Source organism: Vidua macroura, chromosome 30 (genome assembly GCF_024509145.1).
Source record: "Vidua macroura isolate BioBank_ID:100142 chromosome 30, ASM2450914v1, whole genome shotgun sequence".
Classification (NCBI taxonomy): Eukaryota; Metazoa; Chordata; class Aves; order Passeriformes; family Viduidae; genus Vidua; species Vidua macroura.
Genome location: NC_071600.1, coordinates 1,643,700 through 1,667,295, shown reverse-complemented (window position 1 = coordinate 1,667,295; position 23,596 = coordinate 1,643,700). Strand labels below are relative to the sequence as shown.

Here is a 23,596-nt window from a genome sequence, read left to right as displayed (position 1 = left end):
GTGTCACTCACGTTGCTTGCACGCTCCTTCCTTTGCATACAAGACACATCCATGCACACCCCCATGCACAGATACATTAAAAGGACTGGGAGGGAGAGAGATTTACCCTAGAGCTCGAACTTTGGCATAACTCACCTTTTAGCAAGTGGCCAGGGGATTTTTTTCCCAGCTCTGTGTGAGAAGGTGTCCAGGACCTGAAGGAGCAGCATTTAGAAGCAGTTTCAGGATTTCTAGGCAGGCAGTGGAGCTGACAACCATCCACGTAACTCGCCGTATTCATCAGGATGTGCTGCTGGTTCTTTGGGAATATGGCCCAACAGAGACACGAGACTTGGAAAAATCCCAGCTCTCTGTGGATTTGTGCAAAGGGGGAGCAGCAGAAACACTTTGTGTCTGCTCTGGGGACACAAGGTCCAAGGAGCTGTGGTGGCAGAGGGTGAGCTGGGCTGGTGGGGAGGTGAAGTCCTGGTTCCTGACACCCCAGAGTGGCACAGGACAAAGCTCCAAGCACCCCCAACCCCACTGATGAAGTCTTTGTGATGCTGCACATCCTACAGGAAAAGCTGCTGACACACAATTCACTGGGATTTGTAAGTTTCATTTTCAATACTTTAGGTCCAAGTTTCAAACTGCAGTATTTTTACCCTCAAGACACAGTCGTGCACAATCCATCTCTCATCCTCCTCTTGCTTCAACACCAATTTAAAAAAAAAAATCTTAATATTGGAAACAAAACCCAAAATCTTTAAAAAAAGGATGCTGCGTTCAGTCTGTAAGATGGATCCAGGCCATCAGAACATGCCCCAAGTAAAGGAGTTCTCCTTTTAAAAAGATCAGTTACCTCTTCATCCAAAGTTACAGAAGATTTTTCACTACACATTTGTTTCTTGTTTTTATCTTTCATATTTTTCTCGTTTTTTCTTTTCTTTTTCTTTTTGTTTTTAAGCAGATAACACATCCTGAAAAAGAAACGTACAGCAAAATGAGATACATTTCTGATCAACAGTGAAAATATTTACTACTCTGTTTACTTTTCTCTGGATACCCTGATGTAAAAAATCTAGTAGCTATGAGCAGGGGTGTAAAGTGTTTGCTTTGCACTAAGCTGGAGTTCAGCACTGCTGACATCCTGATCCAGCCAAGAGTTGCAGAACTCTTTTGCACATCTCGAGCCATGTGTTTGCAGGCACAGCACCTGCAGTGCTGACACACCCGTGCACGTGAATAACTCTGTTACTCCCTCCCAGAATTTGGGCTGTGCCCCAGAACGAGGTGCTCCAGCCCTTTGCTCCTGGTTCCCGTGGGGAGCAGCTCCCTTCCCTCTGGCTGAGCTGCTCAGGCAGAGCCCGGCAGCTCCTGGCCCTGCAGGGCTGAGGCTTTTCCCCGTTGCTGGGCACAGACTGATGGAGCAGCACTGCTGAACACGGGCACACAGAGGGACCAGCAGCAGCTGCCTTTGGCCACCTGAGGCTCCAAGGCCCAAACTCGGAACAGACAGGGCTGGAAGAGACTCGCAGGCTCCCTGCTGGCTCTGCTGCCCCCCTTGTGCCCACCTGGGAGCCCCCAGGGCCAGCAGGGACTTGAGATGGCAGCCCTGGGCTCCTGGAGGTTGTGCAAGGAACGCAGCTGGGGACTCCCTGTCCATGGGGAGCTTCCAGATGGAAAAGGCTGCTGTGCCCAGGCAGCTCCAAGGGCAGAGAAAGGAGGGTCTCGACCACGGGATCTGTGCCAGTCCCACAGTCCTGGGCAGCAGCCACCGAGCCCTGGGGGAGCAGAGGGCACAGCAAGAGGGACAAAAGCAGGCAAGGTCAGAGACTGGAGAGAGCCAGACCCGGGAGCAGGAACAGCTGCTCCATTGCACTCTTGGAGAAAGCTCTTGGCTGGTTGAAAGCGCTGAAAGGCGTGAAGGGCAGAGAGGAGGCCACAGCAAACAATGCTCCTGTTTCCACAGCCTCCCCTCTCCGTGTCCCAGAAGGAATTGGATGGACTGTGTTCTTCTCTCCGAGTCGTCTGGTTCAGCACGAGCAGCTGAGCACCAGGAGCTGAAGGAGCTGAAGCCTCAGGCCACAAGAGCTGGGCAAGAGGAGACTTTCTGAGCAAATGAATGCTGCTAACATGGACCTGGCTGAATGCAGCAGATGGAATCATGGAATCACAGAATCCTTTCTGTTGGGAAAGGCCTCTGAGCTCATCCAGTCCAGCCGGTCACCCAGCAGTGTCGAGCCCAGCACTAAACCACGTCCCTGAAGTGCCAAGGCCTGGACAACAGCCCTGAGTGAGGCCTGAACAACAGGCCCTGAGCCAAAGGTGGCCTCTGGATGAACCTTCCAGCCAAAGGTTATCTTTGGATCTGCTCACTAATGAAATATGCATGGTCATTAGCACTGTGATAGATGTATCCACTCATTAGTGAAACATGTATTGGCCTTTCTGTGTTTAGAAGCCAGACAAGGCCATGAAATCCGACATCTGGCCTTGTCTGGGGCTGAATGGTCAAAGTCACCTCCCTTGGTTCCTCCTGGGGTCCTGGCCAGGCTTTGGGAGGAAGCCAAGAGGAGGATGAAAGCAGATGTTCCCGCACCAGAAGTGCTGTCAGTTTGTTCATTCAGCACTGTCAGAGCTGGGCCCTCTCACAGCGGGGCTGGAGCCTCACCTGTGGCTGGGGGCACCTGCAGGAATTGCCAGAGTCCAGGAGTGGCTCTGCAGCCCTTGGCTGTGACAGCTTCCCCAGCTGCTGTGTGGATCTGGGGGATGGTAAAGCCTGAGGGTAACTGGGGCTGGATCTTTCTTAATCACTGCTGCAATCTTGGGTGGTGATGGTTGGGTGCATTGCTGAGCTGCTCCTTTTGTGATTCTTTGCTGCTTTGAGCTACAGTCAATGACACTGATTCCTTCAGTTGGTGTCTGTGTCTTTGGTGCTGACCCTGCCCACTGGTGAAACAAAACTGGCACAGTCTGGCCAGATCACCACAAAATGTCGCTTTTTAAATGTAAATGTGAGGAATCAGTCCCATCAGAAATTCCCAGATGGGAAGCCCTTCCCTGGAGTTCCCTGGCTCTGGAGTGGGCTGAGGTGGGAGCACCGTGTGAGCAGTGGGGCAGTCAGTTAAAAGAGGCTGAACCCCTGGATGTCTTAAAATGCATCCAAAAACGGCATATGGGAAAAGGAAAAGAACTTGTGGGTTTGGAAAGATGAGGGTGAATTTTGTTAACAACACATTGGAAACAGCACCAACAGAAAGAAAAATTTGTTGGAACATCCCCATATGGAGTGACAGAAGAAGGTTTAAATCATGAACTCTGGTTCATTTGTGCAAGTGATATTATAATAATAATAATAAAAATAATAGTAAATTAATAATAGTAGTTACATATAATATAACCCAATAATCTATATTTTTATCTGTATAATTAAAATTTGATAATGTGAAATAATGCTGACAATGCTAATATGTCAGTTTTGGCTGCTCACTGTGACACTGAATACCCTACAGAAAAGGACTGGCCAAGACCCAAATGTCAGTGGTAAACTCGGCAAGATTGCATACAATGAATAAAGGAGGATGGGATGAAATTGGCTATTTTTATAGGGTTTGCTGATACTGTGGTGCAGAATGCTTTGTCTCTTTTGTGAGAAATAAAGTGATTAAGGCTGCTGGGTTTTTCATGTCCCAGACAGTCCACAAGCTGCAGAATTGGTTGAATGAGTGAAGGGGTTGTTAAAAGAAGATTTGAAAATTTAGGAATGGGAACCTGTCCCCATGGAGAAGCCATCTCCCAGATGTGCTCCATGCCCTTAGCAATGGCCCCCTGGGGAAATGGAAACCCCCTGGCTGTGCACGGCTGCTCCCAATTTGCAAATACAGCCATGGACAGTGAGACTTGGACTGCCTGGGAAATTGTTCTGGCTGTGATGGCCCTGGCAGGGCCAGCCCAGAGGCTGCAGGGCTGGACCTTCATGCACTGGAATTAGTTAGGATAAATCAGAAGCAAATGAGAGTTAACAACACAGGAACAGGAATCCAGATTCCTCCAGGACACTTTGGACTGATAACTGCTCACTGGAGGAACTGATGCAGATTATCAAGGAGAAATTGAAGGAATTGTGTTAAACAATAGTGAACAAGATTGGATTATTCAACCCCATGACAGGGTAGCACAATTATTGATGTTGTCAGTTTTTAAAACAATTGGGAAAAAAGGAGATGCACCTCAAATCACTGCTGTTGGTGGAGATAAAGGGTTTGGATCCAGCAGTGCTAATAAAGGAGCCAGAGTGTGGGTCCAGAGGCCAAAAGGCCCTCCCGAGGCAGCTGAAGGAACAGCTCTGGGGAAAGACAGCACTGTTTGAATCCTGAAAGCTGGGCAGGAACAATGGGAATGTGTCCCTGCAGCCAAGTGCTCTGTGTGAGAACAAGTAGATATTACAGGAGATTGTTTTACACATCCTGCCAGACCAAATCTCCCTGTTTGCCCCAGGGAAAACTCGTGACCTGGACTCCATCTAGGATGGAGCCAGGGCCAGGCTCTTGTACTGCCCCAGGTGTATCCCTTGAAGGCCTTTTAATAAACACCTGCTTTATTCCTTTAGCACTGTCTAGCTCTGTTCTAGGTGGCCTCTCAAGGCATCACCACCAAACCAGGGGAACACGGACCAGGCCTGGCTGGCTGGGCCTCCTGGGGACCACCTGCCCACCTTGGCATGTCGAGGGCTGCTTCTCACCTGCCCTGAAGCACTGGGGCTCTGGGCTTTCCTTCCACACTTTCTCCGTTGTGTCGCTGGCAGGGATCTCTTCAAAGTACAAGAAACTTCAGTGTTACAATGTAACTGAGTTCTTGAGGGTTTTGTGACATCACTGAGGGAGTTGTGACATCACAGAGCTGGCTGTGATGTCACAGAGTCGGGTGTGAGGCCATAGAGCAGACTCTGCCATCATAGAGGGTGGCTCTGTGGCATCAGAGAGTGGGTTGTGACATCACCGGGTGTCTGTGTAACATCAGAGAGCAGGCTGTGACATCACAGAACAGACTGCGACTTGACAGGGTGACTTTGTGACATCACAGTCTTCTGTGACATCACAGCACTGCTGTATGGCATCACGGGGTGACATCATAGAGCTGGTGCTGTGACATCACAGAGATGGCTCTGTGACATTATAGGGGCATTGTGACATCACACAGGCTGTGTGACATCACAGGGACAGTGTGACATCATAGGGGCAGTGTGACATCACAGAGATAGCTGTGTGACATCACAAGGTCAGTGTGACATCATAGGGGCAGTATGACATCATAGAGTGGGTTGTGTGACATCACAGATATGGCTATGTGACATCACAGTGATGGTTGTGTGACATCACAGGGCTGTGTGACATCACAGTGATGGTTGTGTGACATCACAGGGCTGTGTGACATCACAGAGATGGCTCTGTGACATCACAGAGATGGCTATGTGACATCACAGGGGCAGTGTGACATCATAGGGGCAGTGTGACATCACAGAGATGGCTCTGTGACATCACATAGATAGCTCTGTGACATCACAGGGACAGTGTGACATCATAGGGGCAGTATGACATCACAGAGTGGGCTATGTGACATCATAGTGGTGGTTGTGTGACATCACAGGGCTGTGTGACATCACAGTGATGGCTGAGTGACATCACAGGAACTCTGTGACATCACAGTGATGGCTGAGTGACATCACAGGGTGTCTGTGAGGTCACTGGGGAGGTCACTCCACCCCAGCCCCCCCTCACAGTTCCCCCAGAGAAGTCCAACGCTGCTCGTGCACAGCGGGGTCCCCTGTCCCCCCGGGTCCCCCCGCCCCCGGCGCCGCAGCCTCCCCCAGAGGATGTTCCACGAGATCGACCCCAGAGCCTGACACGGGGACAGGGACGGGGCCGTGGGGGGTGGGACAGGGGGACAGGGACCCCCCGGCAGCGTCCCCGTGTCCCCCCAGGGCCAGAGCCTGGGCCAGGGCTCCTTCACCCTGTTACCAACGAGGGCTTGAGAGCGCTGAAAAAATCCCCAGCAAGGGAGCAGCAAAAACCAGATTTAATATTAAGCGACAGCACGGCAAAGTTCCTTGGCAAGAGTCACTCTGCTCCTGACTGGACACTTCAGGCACTCCAAAGAAACAAACAAAAAAAACAAACAAACAAACAAAAAAAATCCAGGCAATCAAACCAGAAATGAACTGAGAAATGGGGGTTTCCTTCCACTGGAAAAGAACTGTCCTTCTAGACCAGCTACCCATGGCCACAATCGGGATTTTACCTCCAATATTGCATTGTGGGAGAGCGGAGGAGATTGTTGCCCCAAAACATTTCCTGTGTGGGGGAGGAAGGGGCAGGTCCAACCTTGCCCTGCCCTGGAACCCCAGCCCTGCCCTGCCCTGGAACCCCAATCCCCCCAGAGCCTCTATCCCAGCCCAGCAGTGGCTGCCAGTCCCTGGCACAGCACAGGCAATGCTCCACAGCCACCTCTGGAGCCCCAGCCCAGCTCCTGAGTGACCAAATGACCCCAAGTCCCACCTGGGGAAAGGGCCCACGAAGGCCAAGGGGTATTTAAGGCTGACCACAAGGCAAGCACATATCTGGACCCTAAATCCTCTTGGAATTTCCATCTGAACACCACTGGAATCCAGGAGATGGTAGCTCTGTGTGTGCTTCTCGAAATTCTCTTTGGCCTTTCTCTCTTTCTGTGACTTGCTCTATTTCTGTCTTCTTGCAAATGTTAATTAACTTAAAATAGAACAAGCTTAGAGATTGTGAAGTTGAATGGGCCAAGTTAATGCATTGAAAACTGTTTTTTGTTCATTGAATATCATATTAAACCTTTTGCCAAACTTTCTCTGATTTTCTGAAGTTCCCAGTAAAGGCTGTTTTCTTGTCTGGAGCTCCTGAGAATCTCTTGTGGGTATTTCTCCAGTGCATCCAACACAGAGTACACAAACAATTGTAATTCCTTATAAATGTCTCCCTTGAGTGAGTTTTGTAGTGGATGGGGCTCAGGGCTTGTGTGTCCTGCTTGGCACAGCCCAGGCAGGGCTTTCACAGCCCCATCCCACACTCCATTTCCCAGCTGGAGCCGCTGGTGCCTCTGAGTTCTGCTGCCCCAGCCCCAGGGACGCTCTCCTTGTCTGCCCATTCCCCCACGGTCTCTGGGCAGGGATGGCCTCAGTGGGGGCTGCTGACATCCTCAGCACCTTGGAGGCTGCTGCTGGATTTTACTGCTCCAGAGGCTTCTTCAGCCTTCAGCTCTTCAGTTCAGGAATTCAGTGCCTCAGGGCTCATTTATGTTCCGAACACCTTTAACAAGCCAAGACTCTGGGAATAATTTGATTTAAGTTTTCAAATCTTTTGTGGTTAATTAGACAGATTTCAGAAGTGTATTCAAAGTGAATGTATTTTTTTCACAGATAGTGAGAAAAAAAAATTTAGGTGCTGTTTAGTTTTTTTTACTCCTAATACATTGATATTTGCAATCTCCGATTGACACTGAATCCAAGAACCTCCTCATGCAGTTGGAATAGATATGAAAATCAAGAGCCTTTATGGCTGACAATCAATCAGACTCTGTCCCTACCCCCACCCCACCATTGCCCCCATCCAAGCCCTGGCACTCAGAGCAGCCTTGTGCAAATCTGAGCTCCCTCCAGCCCAGGCTGCACCTGCAGCTTTCAGCTCCTTGGCTCCAACTCCCACCTGCTTTCCCTGGAGAAGGAGCTGAGGGATGAACAGAGGGATGTTCATTTCTTGTCAGCCAACAAAGCCAAGGGAAGGCACAGCTCCATCAAGTGCAAAAGTCATTCCTCTGCTGGCTATTAAATCCACTTTGCACAGCAGACAGTCTCGGAGCAATGGAAAACACCTTCTGTGCCCAGCACAGATCCCAAGGTGCCCCCAAACCCTCCCTGCCCCGATTCTGCCCAGATTTGCTCTTTGCACACACGAGTCACAGGCTGAAGTCAGGAGCTCCCTCCATGGCCAGAGGGAGGAAAAGAGGGAAAGTGGATGAAGAGCTCTCCTGTGCAGAGCCAAGGTCCAAGTGCCCCTGCAGTGGGAACCACAACTCATCAGGGTTGTGTCCTTTGGGCTCAGGGCCTGGTGACACTCAGAGGCACAGAAAGGTTTCTTGCCAACAAACACAAGTTGAACATTTGAACAGTTTAATAACCATCCCAGCTCTTCCCTCAGCTCTCTGCGATGTCCCAGCAGCATCTGACATGTCCCCCATCCCCAAGGGATTTCTGTACAGGAACAGTTTTAGACAGAGACATAAGAAAAGATAATTCTGTAATAGATAGAAACACAAATAGGATGTTGTCTAATGTGATATTTGTTTGAACTTCAGAAAGATTGGACAACTCCCTGAAGCTGAAAGCATGAAGCCAGTCAGTTGAGAGGCCCTTGAATGAGCAGAAAGCATCTGGAGGAGGAAATCTGGGGGCAAAGGGAAGTACATAGATGCACCTGGTCTAGTGAAGAGATGTCTTTAGTCATGGCCATTTCAACAGGAGAGCTGGAGTCACCCGAAGGAATATGGAGAGGAAATAATAAACAGCATATTGGTGGCACAAGTAGAAGGCAAGATCAGTATTTCTCCTCCTGTCATCACTATACCTCCAAGAAATTCCTGTTCCTGAAGGAAAATTTTGCTGTTTCTTAAAAGTACTCAAGTGACCCAGATAATAAAATGTGCTTGTATAATATGAAATGTACAGGTATTACAACCGGTGCCCCTTTCCAGGCAGACATCAGCTGTGTGCCCATGAACAGGCAGTGCCACTTGTGCCCTGAGGTGCCCAGCTGGGATTGGATCTCTCAGAGAGGAGCTGAGGGAGAGCAGAGCACCTTGCAAGCTGCAGGTCCCTGCCAGCCCCGCAGGGCTCCTGTGCCATCAACATCTGCTCTGCTCCAGGCTGAAACAGGGCCCAGCACGGTGCCGGGATCATCAGAGAGCTGAGGTGTGTGCTGGAATTCCATGCCCTCGCCATGGCGCAGCAGCCCTGCATTTCCCTGCTCCAGCCTTGGTCTCCACACAGCCATGGAGGCTCTTTGGGCTCCTGAGTGTTCCTGCAGCCCCCAAGGGCAGCTGAGCTCTGCCTTTGGCACAGTCAGCCCTGGCCAGCGCAGGCCACGCTCAGCAATTCCTTGTCTGTGCCCGGCCTTGCTGCCAGCCCCGGCAGCGGCTGCGTGGCCCCTTGGTGGCCCTGTGCTGGCCCAGCCATGGTGCCACAGCCCCTGTGCAGGCCCAGCCCAGGACAGGAGCATTGCGGCTGGGAACGGCCCCTGTGCCGTGGTGCCCACGGCAGCCTTGGGGCTCTGTGCCCCATGGCCTCCCTGCTGGGCAGCCTCTGCCAGCTCCTGCCCAGCCCGTGGCACCTGTGGGGCTGCACAGACAGCCCTGCCCCGGGCTCTGCCGGCCTCTGGGCCAGCAGAGAGGCCGGCCAGGGCTGGCCATGGCCGGGAACAGGCCCTGAGCCCCGCAGCAGGATGGAGCTGGGCCACAGCCAAACTCAGCCCAGGCCAAAGCTGGGCTCAGCAGCCAGGGCTGCCAAGGGCTGGGGACAGAGGCTGGCGCTGACAAATGTCCTGGGCCCCCTCCCTGCTGTGTCCATGGCCCCAAGGGCACAGAGCAGCCTCCTCTCTCGGGCACTTGCCTGTTTTCAATGCCTTGCACAGGAGCTGGCCCTGCCCCACAAGGCCTGGGCTGAGTCCTGCCCCTGCACGCTCAGCCAGGCTGAGATGGACACTGATGGTTTCTGGGCCAGGCTCTCGGAGCCCAGCCCAGCTCCCTGCAAGCTCTGCCAGCTGCCCTGAGCTCTGTGCAGCACCAAGGGCCTCTCCCCAGCACAGCCCAGCCGCCTCTGGCCCCACAGCTCTGCTCAGGCCAGGCTGCTCTGGCCACTGGCCCCACGGCCTCAGCCCCTGCCAAGGGCACAGCAGCAGCTGCAGCTCAGCCAGGACTCAGCCCCAGCCATGGGGGAAGGGGCTTGCCCAAGGCACAAGGAGGCTCCCTGGCTGCCCTGCTCCCCTCGGCCTCAGCTGCTGAGAGCTCTGCAGCCCCTGCTGCCATCCCATCTGCCCAGGCCAGCACAAGAGCCCCGGCCTTGGGGCCCTCCAGAGCTGCTCCTGCTCCAGGCCCAGGGCCCATCCCAGAGCTGGGGCAGCCACAAAGCTCTGCCCATTTCTGCTCATTGCTGCTCTGATGGGGATGGATCCTCAGCCCCTTGGAGCTTGCTGATGAATTTTCCTACTCCAGAGGCCTCTTCTTTCCTGAGCTCTTCACTTCAGGAATTCTGTGTGAAAAAATCTCATAAACAGTTGTTCTAATCACCCAATCAAGAACAGCCTCTGGGAATAACTGAAGTTTTAAATTCTTCTGTGGTTAATTAGACAGATTTCAGAAATGTATTCAAAGTGAATATACTATATTGAAGACTATGCAGGGATAACTGTTTTGTCCTGTGTTCTTTTCCTCTTTTCTTTTCCTGTTTATAGATTGATATCAGCAATGTCCAATTGATATTGACCCCCAGCATCTTCTAATGCAGTCTGAATAGATGTGAAAATCAAGACCCTTCATGGCTGACAATCAATCAGACTCTCTCCCTTCCTCCTCCCCACCATTTCCCTCATCCAAGCCCTGGCACTCAGAGCAGCTGAGGAATGGAGTCACATCCAGGGCTGTCCCCAGGGCTCAGGACTGGGGCCAGGTCAGTGAAATCTCTTTATTGCTGATCTGGACAAAGCCATTGAGGGCACCCTCAGGCAGTTCCAGGTGAGCCCAGGCTGGGTGGGAGTGTGGCTGTGCTGGAGGGCAGGAAGCTCTGCAGAGGGATCTGGACAGGCTGGAGCCATGGGCCCAGGACAATTGGATGAGGTTCACCAAGGCCAAGGGCCAGGTCCTTCCCTGGGCTCACAACCACCCCAAATCCCTGGCCGTGCCCTGCCCCTGATCCCCACAGCCTGTCCTGTTTCCTTCATCCTTGCATTGCCAGGGACTTTCTGGCACAAGGCAGCTCTGCTCTGGGGATGGAGGGAGCTCCAGGTGCCAGCACTGGAGTGGGAACCACAACTCATCAGGTTTGTGTCCTTTGGGGGTCAGGAACTGGTGAGACTCAGAGGCACAGAAAGTTTCTCTTCATGGCCAACAGACCACAGTTGAACAGGACACAATTTAATAACAATCACACTCTTCTCTGAGCTATGTGCAACGTCCCAGCAGTGTCTGATGAGTCCAACAGTCACAAGTGATTTCCATACTAAAACTGATTTTAGACAAACGTGGTTCTGTGATAGATATAAACACAATTAAGTTCTTGTATCAGGATGCTGGTCCTGGAGTGGGAGCAAAACAGCTCAAACAATTCCTGATTTGCAAAGCTGTCAGTGGTGGATGGAGAAGGGAGGTCAGGCTGCTTTTGGTGTTGAGGAAATGCTGAAACCAACCCGACTCATTTCACCTCCTCCTGGCCTGGCTGATCTCCCCTCTTTCCCCTTCCACCCATTGGCTTTTGTCTCCCACCAGGCCCCCCGGTGAAGAGCCTGGCTCTGTGTTCTCCATCCCCTCCTCGCTGGCACTGCCAGGCTGGGATGAGGAGCCCCTCAGCCTTCCCTGCTCCGGGCTGGACAAGCCCAGCTCCCTCAGCCTCTGCTCACAGCCCAAGGGCTCCAGCCCCACCTTGGAGGCCCTTCCCTAAGCCTGCTCCAGCTGCCAGACATCTTTCCTGCCCTGGGGAACCCAACCCAAGCCACAGGGACCTGGATAATCCACGTCCTTGATGTCCTGGTCACACAGCCCTGGCCCCTTTTCCCCGTGTCCGGCTCTGGGCTGGATCCTGTGGAACATCCTTTGGTGGAGGCTGTGGCTCCAGGTGGGCCGGGGGGATAGCGGGGGACAGGGACCCCGCTGGGCATGAACAGCATTGGACTTGTTGGGAGAAACTGTGAGGGGGATCTGGGGCGGGGTGACCAACCCAGTGACCTCACACAGCCCTCCTGGGATGTCACACAGCCCCTCTGGGATGTCACAGCCAGCTCTGTGACCTCATGTTGCCAGATGATAAATTGTCTCCACCAGGTGAGCTCACACCTGGAGCTCATTCTCCAAAACCCCAGGCCTATGGAAACCACACAATGCCCATTGTGTGAGAAGGGGAACTGGAAGTTCACCAGCCTCAGTGTCCTGCCAGCTCAGCCAGGCCCACGGGAACATTGGGGTCCACGACCACCAGGGACCACCAGAGAGACCCCCAGGACAGAAGAGAGCATGGGTAAAGGGGAGGGGAAATATGTTAATGATTTTGGGGAAATGATTATCAGATGTGTGTTTAGTCCGGGACAATCAATGAATATGTGTGCAAAATACAGAATATGAACAGAAACTTTCCTGCACTCAGCATGCTCGGCTTTGGGAGGAGCTATCCCCCGTGCATCCAGCTGAATAAAGAATGCTGCTTCTTAATGCTGCACTGGTGTGAAGGAGTTTTCTGTTTTACTAAATTTTTGGTAACTCCCACTCCCAAGGAAAGCTCTGTCTCCTGCTGCTCACAAACAGAGAAGGGCTGGTGGCAGATGTGGGGGTCGGAGGCTGCCTGGGGCACAGTGACCATTAAATAATCGAGTTTTCAGTATTCTGTGAAACAAGGAGGGGCAGCAACAAAACTGCCACACTGGAATTAGGAAGGGTAGACCTGGGTCTATTGAGGATGCAGATTTGGAGAGTAGCAAATCAGGTACTGATTCTTAAAGGAAACATCCCTTAAAAATAAAGGGGTCCAGGAAGGATGGACACACTTCAAGAAAGTAATCGTAAGGCGGAAGGAGCAGCCTGTCCCTCTGTGCTGAAGTTGATCCAGCGAGGAAAAGGACTGTCCTGGCTGGGCCTGGAGCTTTTGTGGGAACTCAGGTCAAAAGAGGGTTTGGAAAGAGGAACAGGTAACTCACGAAGTATTTAGGGATGTTGTTAGGTCATGCAGAACGAAGAGTGGTGAAAGCTCAGGTTAGAGCATATCCTGGCCACCTCTTTGAGAAATAATAGAAAAGTATTTATAAAAAAATTAATAGCAAAAGGAGAGATAAGGAGAACCTCTACACTTCATTGGATCCAGTGGGGAATAGAGTAAATAAAGATATGGAAGAGGCTGAGCAGCTTAACACTTTCATTTGCCCCTATATTCAACATTAGGACAGGCTGTCCTCGGGACAAGAGTTCTCCTGAGCTGGCAGATGGGCACAGGGAGCAGAACAGCCCCTGTAATCCAGGAGGGAGCAGCTGGTGACCTGCTGGGCCACTCAGATGCTCACAGGTGGATGGGATGGGATCCATCCTAGGGGGATGAGGGAGCTGGTGGATGAGCTCCCCAAGCTGCTCTCCATCATTTCCCATCAGTCCTGGCTCAGCAGGGAGGTGCCAGAGCACTGGAGGTGCCAGTGTGAGCCCATCCCCAAGAAGGGCTGGAAGGAGGATCTGGGGAACTCCAGGCCTGTCAGCCTGACCTCGGTGCCCAGCAAGGTTCTGGAACAGATCACCTTGAGAGCCATCACAGGGCAGCCACAGGATGGCCGAGGGGTCAGAGCCAGCCAGCGTGGATTTCAATATCTGCATTGATGATCGGGATGAGGGGATTGAGTCCACCATCAGCAAATCTGCAGATGACGCCAAGCTGGGTGTGAGTGTGGATCTGCTGGAGGGTAGGAGGGCTCTGCACAGGGACCTTGTTTATCCTGGAGAAGAGGAGGCTCAGGGGAGACAAGGCAGTGTCAGGGCACAGGTTGGACTTGATGATCTCCAAGGTCTTTTCCAACCTTGCTGATTCTGGGATTCTCTGAAACCACCCTTGGAGCAGTTGCAGGAGGAGCCCTGGGCCTCCTCTTCAGAAGCTGCAGCAGCCCAGGTCCCTCAGCTTCTCCTCACAGCCCCAAAGCCCATCCTGTCAGTCCTGCAGAGCCTCTGCAGCTCCTCATTGCCCAGAACAGGGAGCCCCACAGGCAGACACAGCAGCCCAGATGTGCCCCCCTGGCCTGGGCTGCCTCTGGCAAGGGAGCAGCACCAGGCACTGCAGGAGCCTGCAGACAATTCCTGCAGCACTTGTGGGATGATCCTGCTCCCCAAGGGCCGTTCCCATGGTGCCAAGGCAGGAACTGCAATGGGGAGTGGGGCCAGAGTGGGAAGGGCAAACAGGGATGGGCTGTGTGCAGGGGAAGGAACAGGGCTGGGCAAGAGGAAGAAATCTGCACCAGGGAAGATTAAAGAAAGCAGAGGAGAAGCCAAGGAAATTCTCAGGGCAGTTTGGGGGTGGCTGCCAGGCAGCCCTGGCTCTGAACAACAGCGTCTGCAGTGGGACAGGAAAGTCCCAGCTGATGGGAACAAACTTTCTGGCTGAGTGCAGAGGCCAGGACAAAGCTGAGTGGTTTCTGTGGTGTCCCCCAGCCCTTCCTGGCCCCAGGGGCTGATGGCATTTGTGCTGCCTCAGGTTCATGTCCCCACAGCACCAGCACGGGGGTGCTCCCGCCTGCTGTGTGCAATGCAAACAGGGGCTCCTGAGCCAGCGCTGCCGTGTCTGTGCCTGCAAGGATGCGGCACCTGTGTGAGCTGGGGGAGAGGCCAGGGCTGCAGAGGGGGGATGTTGTTGGCAGCTCCATGAGGACGCTCTGGGACGCTGCCCTGGGCTGTGCAGCGCACTGGGGATGGATCAGCCCCTGCTCTGCTGCTCCTTCCCGTCTGCCCCAGGGCCCTGGCAGAGCACCAGCCGTGCTGTTTGCCCCCAGCCTGCCCACGGCCAGCCTGGGGCTGCTGACGGGGGTTTTCTGTGCTGAGCATTGGCCTGGCCGTGTTCTTGAGAGAGCCTGGGCAAGGAGCCTGGAGCCCCCAGGCCCTGGCCTGAGGCGTCAGCGCTGCCCCAGCAGTGCCCATGGCCTGTCCCTGCTGCAGCCCCGGCACTGCCACCCCCAGGACTGTGCCCGGCCCCGAGAGCACTCAGGCCCTGCAGCAACACCAGGGCCACCAGGGCAGCGGGGCAGGGCCACGGGAGCAGCACTGGCAACACCAAGTGCTGCTGAGGCTGCTGGGCACAGCTGCTGTGCCAGCACTGATCTGCCCCCAGCTCTGCACACAGACATTGCTGCTGCAGCTCCAGAGGAGGCAACAAAAGGGCATCTCTATAGAAAACTTTGCTGGGAGATCCTTGAGTTCCTTTAAAGCCACTGAGAGCACAGCCCCTCATTGACACACTCTGTGGCCACAGGGAAGGTGGAGAGAAACAAAATGGGAAATGGCACAAGGAATAACTTTTCAATTGTGGACAACATGAAAAAACTAAAACAATGAAGAAGAACGTCCAAAATGAAACCAAGAAGAAATATCAAAATTACTTTTATTGCAAGTGACCGGCAGAAATTGGCCAGCAGTTTAATGTTTCTGAAAGCATCCAGTCATCAGTTTCCACACTGCAGCCTTGAGCTCCTGGTTCCTCAGGCTGTAGATGAGGGGGTTCAGGGCAGGAGGCACCACCGAGTACAGAACTGACACTGACAGATCCAGGGATGGGGAGGACATGGAAGGGGGCTTCAGGTAGCTGAACAATGCAGTGCTGACAAACAGGGAGACCACAGCCAGGTGAGGGAGGCAGGTGGAAAAGGCTTTGTGCCGTCCCTGCTCAGAGGGGATCCTCAGCACGGCCCTGAAGATCTGCACATAGGAGAAAACAATGAACAGAAAACAACCAGATGATAAACAGGCACTAACGGCAATGAGCCCAAATTCCCTCAGATAGGATTTGGAGCAGGAGAGCTTGAGGATCTGTGGGATATCACAGAAGAACTGGCCCAGGGCATTGCCATGGCACAGGGGCAGGGAAAATGTATTGGCCGTGTGCATGAGAGCATTGAGAAAGGCACTGGCCCAGGCAGCTGCTGCCATGTGGGCACAAGCTCTGCTGCCCAGGAGGGTCCCGTAGTGCAGGGGTTTGCAGATGGACACGTAGCGGTCGTAGCACATGATGGTCAGGAGGGAAAGCTCTGCTGTAGCATAAAAAGAGAAAAAAAAGAGCTGTGCAGCACATCCTGTGTAGGAGATGGTGCTGGTGCCCCAGAGGGAATTGTGCATGGCTTTGGGTCAGTGGTGCAGATGGAGCCCAGGTCGCTGAGGGCCAGGTTGAGCAGGAAGAAGAACATGGGCGTGTGCAGGTGGTGGCCGCAGGCTACGGCGCTGATGATGAGGCCGTTGCCCAGGAGGGCAGCCAGGGAGATGCCCAGCAAGAGGCAGAAGTGCAGGAGCTGCAGCTGCCGCGTCTCTGCCAGTGCCAGCAGGAGGAAGTGGCTGATGGAGCTGCTGTTGGACATTTGCTGTGGCTGCACATGGGCACCTGTTCATGGAGAAAGGACAGTGACAAGTCAGGAGAGGCTGCTTGGAGCCAAACCTGGGCCATTCCCTGTAGCCTGTCCTGCTGGGACTCACCCACCCTTGTTCCTGCTCTGGGCAAACCTTCACCCAGGTCCCTGGCTGAGCTCCAGCTGTGCTGGCTGAGTGTGCCAGGAGCAGCCAGGGCTGTGCGTGGGGGCTCTCGAGGAGCCATCCCTGCCCTGCTGCCCTGGGTTTGTGGCCATGGGGCAGAGGGACAAGGCTGGATATTCAGGATTTGTCAGGGGAATCACTTCTAATGCAGAAAGGGTTGGTAGCATCTGCACTTCCAGGTCTAAAGGATGACAGGAGTTGGTTTCAGGAATTGTTTTCCTACCCACACATCATTGCTGGCTCTCTGAGGTCAGACATCCCCAGCATTCCTGCTGCACTCAGAGTTTGGCACTGAGAAATGGGAGAGGCAAAGGATTCCCTGTGGCTGAGGGAAGCTGAGGGGCTGGATGGGCTTGTTCCCCCAGCACTGCTCTGTTCAGCCCCCTCTCCTTCCCCGAGCATCTCCCTGGGCCTGGACATTCCCTCCTGAGAGGTGCCTTGTCCCTGCCAGCGCTCACAGAGCCCATCCCACCCCGTGTGCCCTCGGCCCGGCCCTACAGAAACCTGCCTGTGTGCAGGGCCCTGGCTGGGGCAGGGTCTGTGTGCAGCTGGGCAAGGGCAGCTCAGGAGAGCCCTGCTGGGCCCTGCCAAGGTGATGCTGCTGCTGTCCAGGGCTGAGCAGTGGCTGAAGGCCCTTTGGGAGGCTGCCAGCAGAGAGACTGACCACCCAAAGTCACAGTTCTGGAGTCTCTGTAAATGTTCAAACATTCCTTTGATTATCCTATGTTCCTTTCAACTCAGAATTTTCTGTCATTCTCGGATTACAATTCCTATTCTGCTTCTCTCATCCCCCTGTTGTCTATGGTCAAACGAGAAGAAAAAAAACAAGAAAAAGCCCTTGCAACAGAGTTAGAACAGTAAATTTGAAACCAGACCTTTATTGGAAGCTTCCAGGTGTCCCAGTGGGGATGAGGCACAATCGGCTCCTGATTTCAACAATTTATAAAGGTTGATGAATTAGGATATTTAACAGGAAAATCCAATGGGAGATTCAATTGTCCAAGTTACACACTCCTGGCTCAACCCATTGGTGTAGGTCCAAGGGCTTCTTTGCCCCACTTTTTGTTATGACTGCTCACATTCTGGTCAAAAACCAAAAATGATCTTCTTGTAGGTCCTCTTCCTGATAATAAGACTATACAATATATCAGGAATGTATTTAGACAGGTTATTGATCTAAAATCTAAGAGAAAGGTTAGGAAATGTACTACAGTCAATTAAGTATTACAGTTATATAAGTATATAATAGTAGTTTAATAGAGTTAATTAAGAGTTTAATAGCGTAAAGTAAGGATTATAATTTTATAACAATATAATAGTAATTTATAGAGCTATGAATATATAAAAATGTACCAAAAGTAAAAATCTTCTTGTCACCACCCCAACTTTCCCATCCTTCTCCAAGCAGGAAATTGAAAACACTCTCAGGAAAGCTGCCCATCTTTACAGCAATCCCAGGCTTTCCTTCTTTGGGAAGTGTCCTCCGGAGCTGTGCCCAGGCTGGTCTGGAGCTGGGAGCAGCCCTGCCCCAGCCAGCAGCTCTCAGCAGCAGCACCTGCCCTGCTCAGGGTGGCTCCTTCCCCCCACAGCTTCTGGCCAGCGCTGGCAGCAGCTCCCCGGGCCGGCTGAGAGCTGTCCCTGGCAGGCAGCAGAGTCCCTGGGCCAGCACAGCGCCCTGGGCTGCAGGACCCTGCTCTGCAGGACAGCCCTGGGCACCCCTGGCTGCTCTGCACAAGAGACCATCAGAGAATGTACTCACAGGGGCTGTGGGCATGGGGATGTTCCAGCTTGAGGAGATCACTGCAGGAGCTGCAGCTGCACTGTCCTGCAGCCAGAGGTTCCTGTGCCAAGGGCTGGCAGTGATTCTGCCCCAGGCACTTCTCAGCACCTTCCCAGCCCTGACTGATTGAAGCTCTCTGTGCCTCTGGGCTGTGCCCGCGCTGGCTGCAGGCAGTGCCCCAGCCCTGCTGGGCTGGGAGAAGAGCTGCTCATCCAGAGAAATGTGCTTTTGAAGCTCTGCTTGCTTACCAGCATCACCCTCTGTGCCAGGAGCCCGGCCCAGCTCAGCAGCACAGACACAGCACAAGGACTTGAATGAGCCTCTGGGGCTTTGTGCTCAGGCCCTGAACATCAGGCCCTGAGAGGGAGCTGCAGAAACCTCTCCAGAGCTCCAAGTCAGAATCCAACTCCAAAGTTTCTTTGACTTTTAATGGGTCCCAGTGAGGGACACGACTGAGAAAGTGTCCCCAGGCCCCAGGCAGAGCAGAGAACTGGAGGCACTGATGACAGGTGGGGACAAAGAGAAGCCAAGTCTTGGTGGCCTGGGGCACAGCAGGGTCTGTGCCACCAAGGGCTGTCAGGAGACACCTTGTCCTGAGGCCCTGGGGCCTCCTGGCACAGCCCCAGCCAGGCTGGGCACTGTCAGCCCCTTGTCCTGCCCTCAGCATCCCCCCCTAGCCCACATCCCAGTGGCCTCAAGGATCTGCTGGAAGGAGTCCCTGGGGAGCCTTGCTCAGGAATGGCCCTGGGGGCTCCACAATGCTCCCAGGCACTGCAGGTTTTTCAAAGGACTTTGGCTTTGGCTTTTGCCTTGCAGTCTCTGAGAGCTTTCTGCAATCATGGCCTCCAATTATCTGCTGTAATTAGTCCCTGGAGAGGCTTTGTCAGCAACAACACTCAGTGGGGCTCATTAATGCTTCAAGGTACTTCAGTTTTTTAAAGGTACTTGGTGTTTCTCTTTGGATACAGACTCTGAGAGGTTTGTGCAATCATGGCCCCAATTATCTGCTTTAACGAGTCCCTTGAGAGCTCTGTACTAACACTCAATGGGGTTCATAAATACTTTGAGATACTCAACTTTTGTCGAGTACTTTGGGTTTTCCTTTCCACACTGAGAGGTTTTTGTGCCATTTTGAGTCTCTGAGAGGTTTTTGTGCCATCCTGGCCTCCAATTCTCTCCTCCAAGGAGTCCATGAGGAGCCTGTGTTGGGGATGGACCTCAGTGGCACCCATTAATGCTTTGAGACACTTTGGGCTTTTAATCTGACTTGGACTCCTGGAAAGGTTTGTGCAATCTCCTCTCAGGCCCTGAGGTTCCAGGGCTCAGCTCCAAATGCACCACGGGGCTCATTAGGATCAAGCAAGTCCTGATAAGCCATGGCTCTGCCTTGATTTCCCTCTGCTCTACTGCAGTTCATCAGGAAGTTTTCTGTAGTGGTTTTGGTTCATCAATTTGAGATTTCTCGGCCAATGCATCAATTAGTGTGGTGGGTTCAGTGTTGGCTAATTACCAGTGCACTCACTAGAATATACTTACTAATTTCCAGCGCTAAGATAGGATTAGGAGAAAAGCAAAATAGGCTCAAAACTTTAAAAGGGCATTGAAGCGATACGCGGAATACATAAATAGACTCCACAACCTGGGGTAGTTATGAAGTGGGTCTGTATGTCAGCGCTCCTACATGAGCTGGGCTTTTTGTAGGACTTTTAGCAGCCTTGTCTTCCTCAGCTTGGGGTGAATGATCCTTGTCAGTCTTGCTGGTATCATTTCCTCCCTTTCCTCCAGGGATTTTAACAAACTTTTCAAGGAAGGACAACAAAATATTTTGTTTACACTGGCCACCCGCAGCAGCCATTTTCCTCATAAGTTCTCCCACAAGTCCCTCAGAGGAAGCTGTGTCCAAGCTGTTCCAAGAGTTCCTCCAGAAAGAACAAGTTCCTCAGAAGAGGGATGTAACCAAAAGTGTGTTTTCAGTCACCATCTTCATGAACTGTGATAAACAGGTGGGGCAGTGTTCTTTATCTCTGCCATGACTCAGCCCTGATAACGCCCTCCAGGGGCCATCTTCTGTTCATGGGCCATTGAGTGTCACTGCAGGACTGATAAAATTACATCATCCCATTGTGGGATGCTCCGCCCAGGGGGAGGAACCAAGCATTCCTGCCTGCATATAATCTCACCCTTGCAACACCAGGAACACCTTGCCTACTGGATTCCCAGAGGACAAGAGCTCCATAAGCACCACTGGACCTTCAGAGGAAGACCAGACCCTTCTACAGGATCCCCGCTTTGACAGAATCACGTTCATCACTCCAACAGGACTGCAGCCACCATTTCATCAGACTGCTACCACCACCCTGCCCAACGGGGACTCAGGTTATATCCTGACTCTGTCAGATTAAACCAGTGTTTCTGGATCATTGCCTTGATCCTAATTTTCTTATTCAATTGTAATTCTGGCATAGATTCTCCCCCTGGTTTGCCTTCAAACCAGTAGAAAACTCAATGAGCTCATCCCTTGTTTTCCTCCCAAAACAGAATTTCCCATCCACACACGTTTGCGAAATGGAGAAGAAGGCTGCAAGGAAGAAGAAGGAGCCCTGGGACAGCCAGGCAGGTGAGGAGGAAGTCACTGCCCCTTTCCCCCTCTCTCCTGCTCCATCTCCCAGCCCAGCCTGGCCCCCGGCTGCAGGACAACCCCGCTGCCGACGCCGTCCTGCCAGGGATGCACTGGGGGGATCTCCTTCCCCTTCCCTCTGGCACAGAGGCAAATCCAAACCTCTCCTTGTCCTTCCCCCCCCAGACAGGGAGCTGAGGATGGACACCGGCAAGGACAAATCCCCACGGCAGAACCTCATGGAAGAGGCCGTTTTGAGCAGCTCCATGGCACAGAAATCCAACGGGGAGGAAAAGCCCTGGACATCCCACAGGAGGAGGGGCTGCAAACCCAGCCCAGGGTGCTCTGAGGAGGAAAGACCCACCCTGTGCCAGGAAGGTGGGCAGAGCTCCAGCCAGAGCTCAGAGCTGGTGGTCCATGAGCAGCTCCATGATGGGGAGAAGCCCTACAAGTGCTTGGAGTGTGGGAAGAGCTTCAGGCGGAGCAACAACCTGATTTGCCACCAGATGATCCACACCGGGGAATGGCCCTACAAGTGTGGGGAATGTGGAAAGGGCTTCAGCTTCAGATCCAACCTCGTCATCCACCAACGTATCCATACTGGGGAAAGACCCTATGAGTGTGCTCAGTGTCAGAAGAGGTTTCAGACCAGCTCCCATCTCCTCCTCCACCAGCGGATTCACACAGAGGTGAGGCCCTTCCGCTGCCCCGACTGCGGGAAGGGCTTCAAGCATAACTTCCACCTCATCCGGCACCGCCGCATCCACACTGGGGAGAGGCCCTATGAGTGTGCCCAGTGTCAGAAGAGGTTTCAGACCAGCTCAAATCTCCTTCTACATGAGCGGATTCACACAGAGGAGAGGCCCTTCCGCTGCCCCAGTTGTGGGAAGGGCTTCAAGTACAACTCCCACCTCATCAGGCACCGGCGCATCCACACTGGGGAGAGGCCCTACGATTGTCCCCAGTGTGGGAAGAGCTTCACCCAGAGCTCTGCTTTGACCCGACACCAACGGAAGCACCGGTAAGGGAAGCTCTGCAAATGCCCCAAGTGCAGGGAGAGCTTTGTGCACTGCTCCAGCTTCATCCCCCTTCTTCATTGAAAAACTCATGCTGGGAAGATCCCTGGTGATCCATGTTCCCTATGATCCATGCTGGGAAGACACCTGTATCTTCTCCTGCCCCTGCCAATGACCTGATGTAGGATTGAAGAACACGAGGGTCTGGCCATGGCCCTGTCATTACATTCACTCCCACCTCAGGTCATTGCCAGGGGCAGGAAAGGGACTCTCTCTGTCCCTGAGGAGAAGGGTGCCCTTTCCAGGCAGGAGGAAATACGTGGCTGGGAAGAGCCAGTCAGTGGTGATGTAGTTTTCCCTGTAAATATTTTTCTTATCCCTTCTGTTATCAATATTGTTTCTGTTCCTGTTTGTTCCTTGTCTCGTTGCTGATTTACTAAAGAAATATGGATATTGATCTAGCACCAATATCCAACTGTGACGGACAAAAACTCTCTAACAGTTTTAAAGTTAGAAAGTGTATGTTTATTGCGACGCCGGGCAGCATGCGGGATTGCTCCCAAATGCACACTGCACCTTTCCAATCATTACAGAGTCCTTTTATCCACACAAGAATTGAATATCCAAAATACAAATACATATTCATCATTTTGGTACATCCCATTCCTCGCTTCCTATGCTAATCATTCCAAAAGCTATTAAGCATGCGTAGTTTGTTCCTTGAAATGGGTCGGTGGTCCCTTTCATGGGGAGGGGTCCCAAAATGAGGAAGTAAATGAAGTCTTCCTCATTTTGACCTTTTTACCTTTTCAATGCAAATATGACAAATGAACCTTGGTAGAACTCCCATTCCTTGTCTTCAATCAGTTTCAGAACAGAGGAGGCCCACAATTGTCTTATGTTCCTAAAAGCTATTTGTCACTTTCTATAGTCCTCATTATAAACCCAGCTAAATAAACATTGTGTTGACAAGCAATCAATTCTAAGTTAACTACTAACTCATAACTTCATCTTAGCTCCTCTAAAATCTCTAAATCTCTTAAAGTTTATGTTTCATTGCTGTTTGCAGTAAATTGTTCTTATCCCAGCCCGGGATCGTTGCCTTTTGTGCTTTCCATGGGAGGCGGGAGGGCAGCGAGCGGCAGCGCGGTTTTAGCAGGAGCAGGAAATTGGGGAATCCCATTCCTGAACCCCGGCCCCTGGAAACCGAGCATCCCAGCTGGTGCCAGTCCTGGTGGCCACGGCAGCAGCCTTGGGAGCGGGTCCCTGGCTGGGGCTGTGGGAACCTCTTCACTCTGGTGCCCAGGGACAGGAGTGGAGGGAGCGGCTGCAGCTGAGTCGGGGCAGGCTCGGGCTGGATCTCAGGAAAAGGTTTTTGCCCAGAGGCTGCTGGGGCACTGCCCAGGCTGCCCAGGGAAGGGTCACAGCTCCAGGGCTCTCTGAGCTCCAGCAGCGTTTGGACAGCGCTGCCAGGCCCAGGCTGGCATTGTTGGGGTGTCCTGGGCAGGGCCAGCAGTTGGACTCGAGGATCCTGATGGGTCCCTCCCAGCTCAGCCAATTCTGTGGCTCTGGGATCCCATGACCCTGGGGATGGGACTGCCAATGGTTGCCATGGCAACGGGCTCTGGCTCCAGGCCTGAGCTGGTGTCCATGGCAACC

The 23,596-nt window shown here is 52.8% G+C and overlaps 2 pseudogenes; one reads left to right on the top strand and one right to left on the bottom strand.

Annotated features, from left to right (window-relative positions):
* Positions 1–23,596, top strand: part of LOC128820668 (uncharacterized) — a 1,438,581-nt pseudogene that overhangs the window by 350,216 nt on the left and 1,064,769 nt on the right.
* LOC128820667 (uncharacterized) overlaps positions 1–23,596 on the bottom strand; it is a 2,212,279-nt pseudogene that overhangs the window by 1,663,402 nt on the left and 525,281 nt on the right.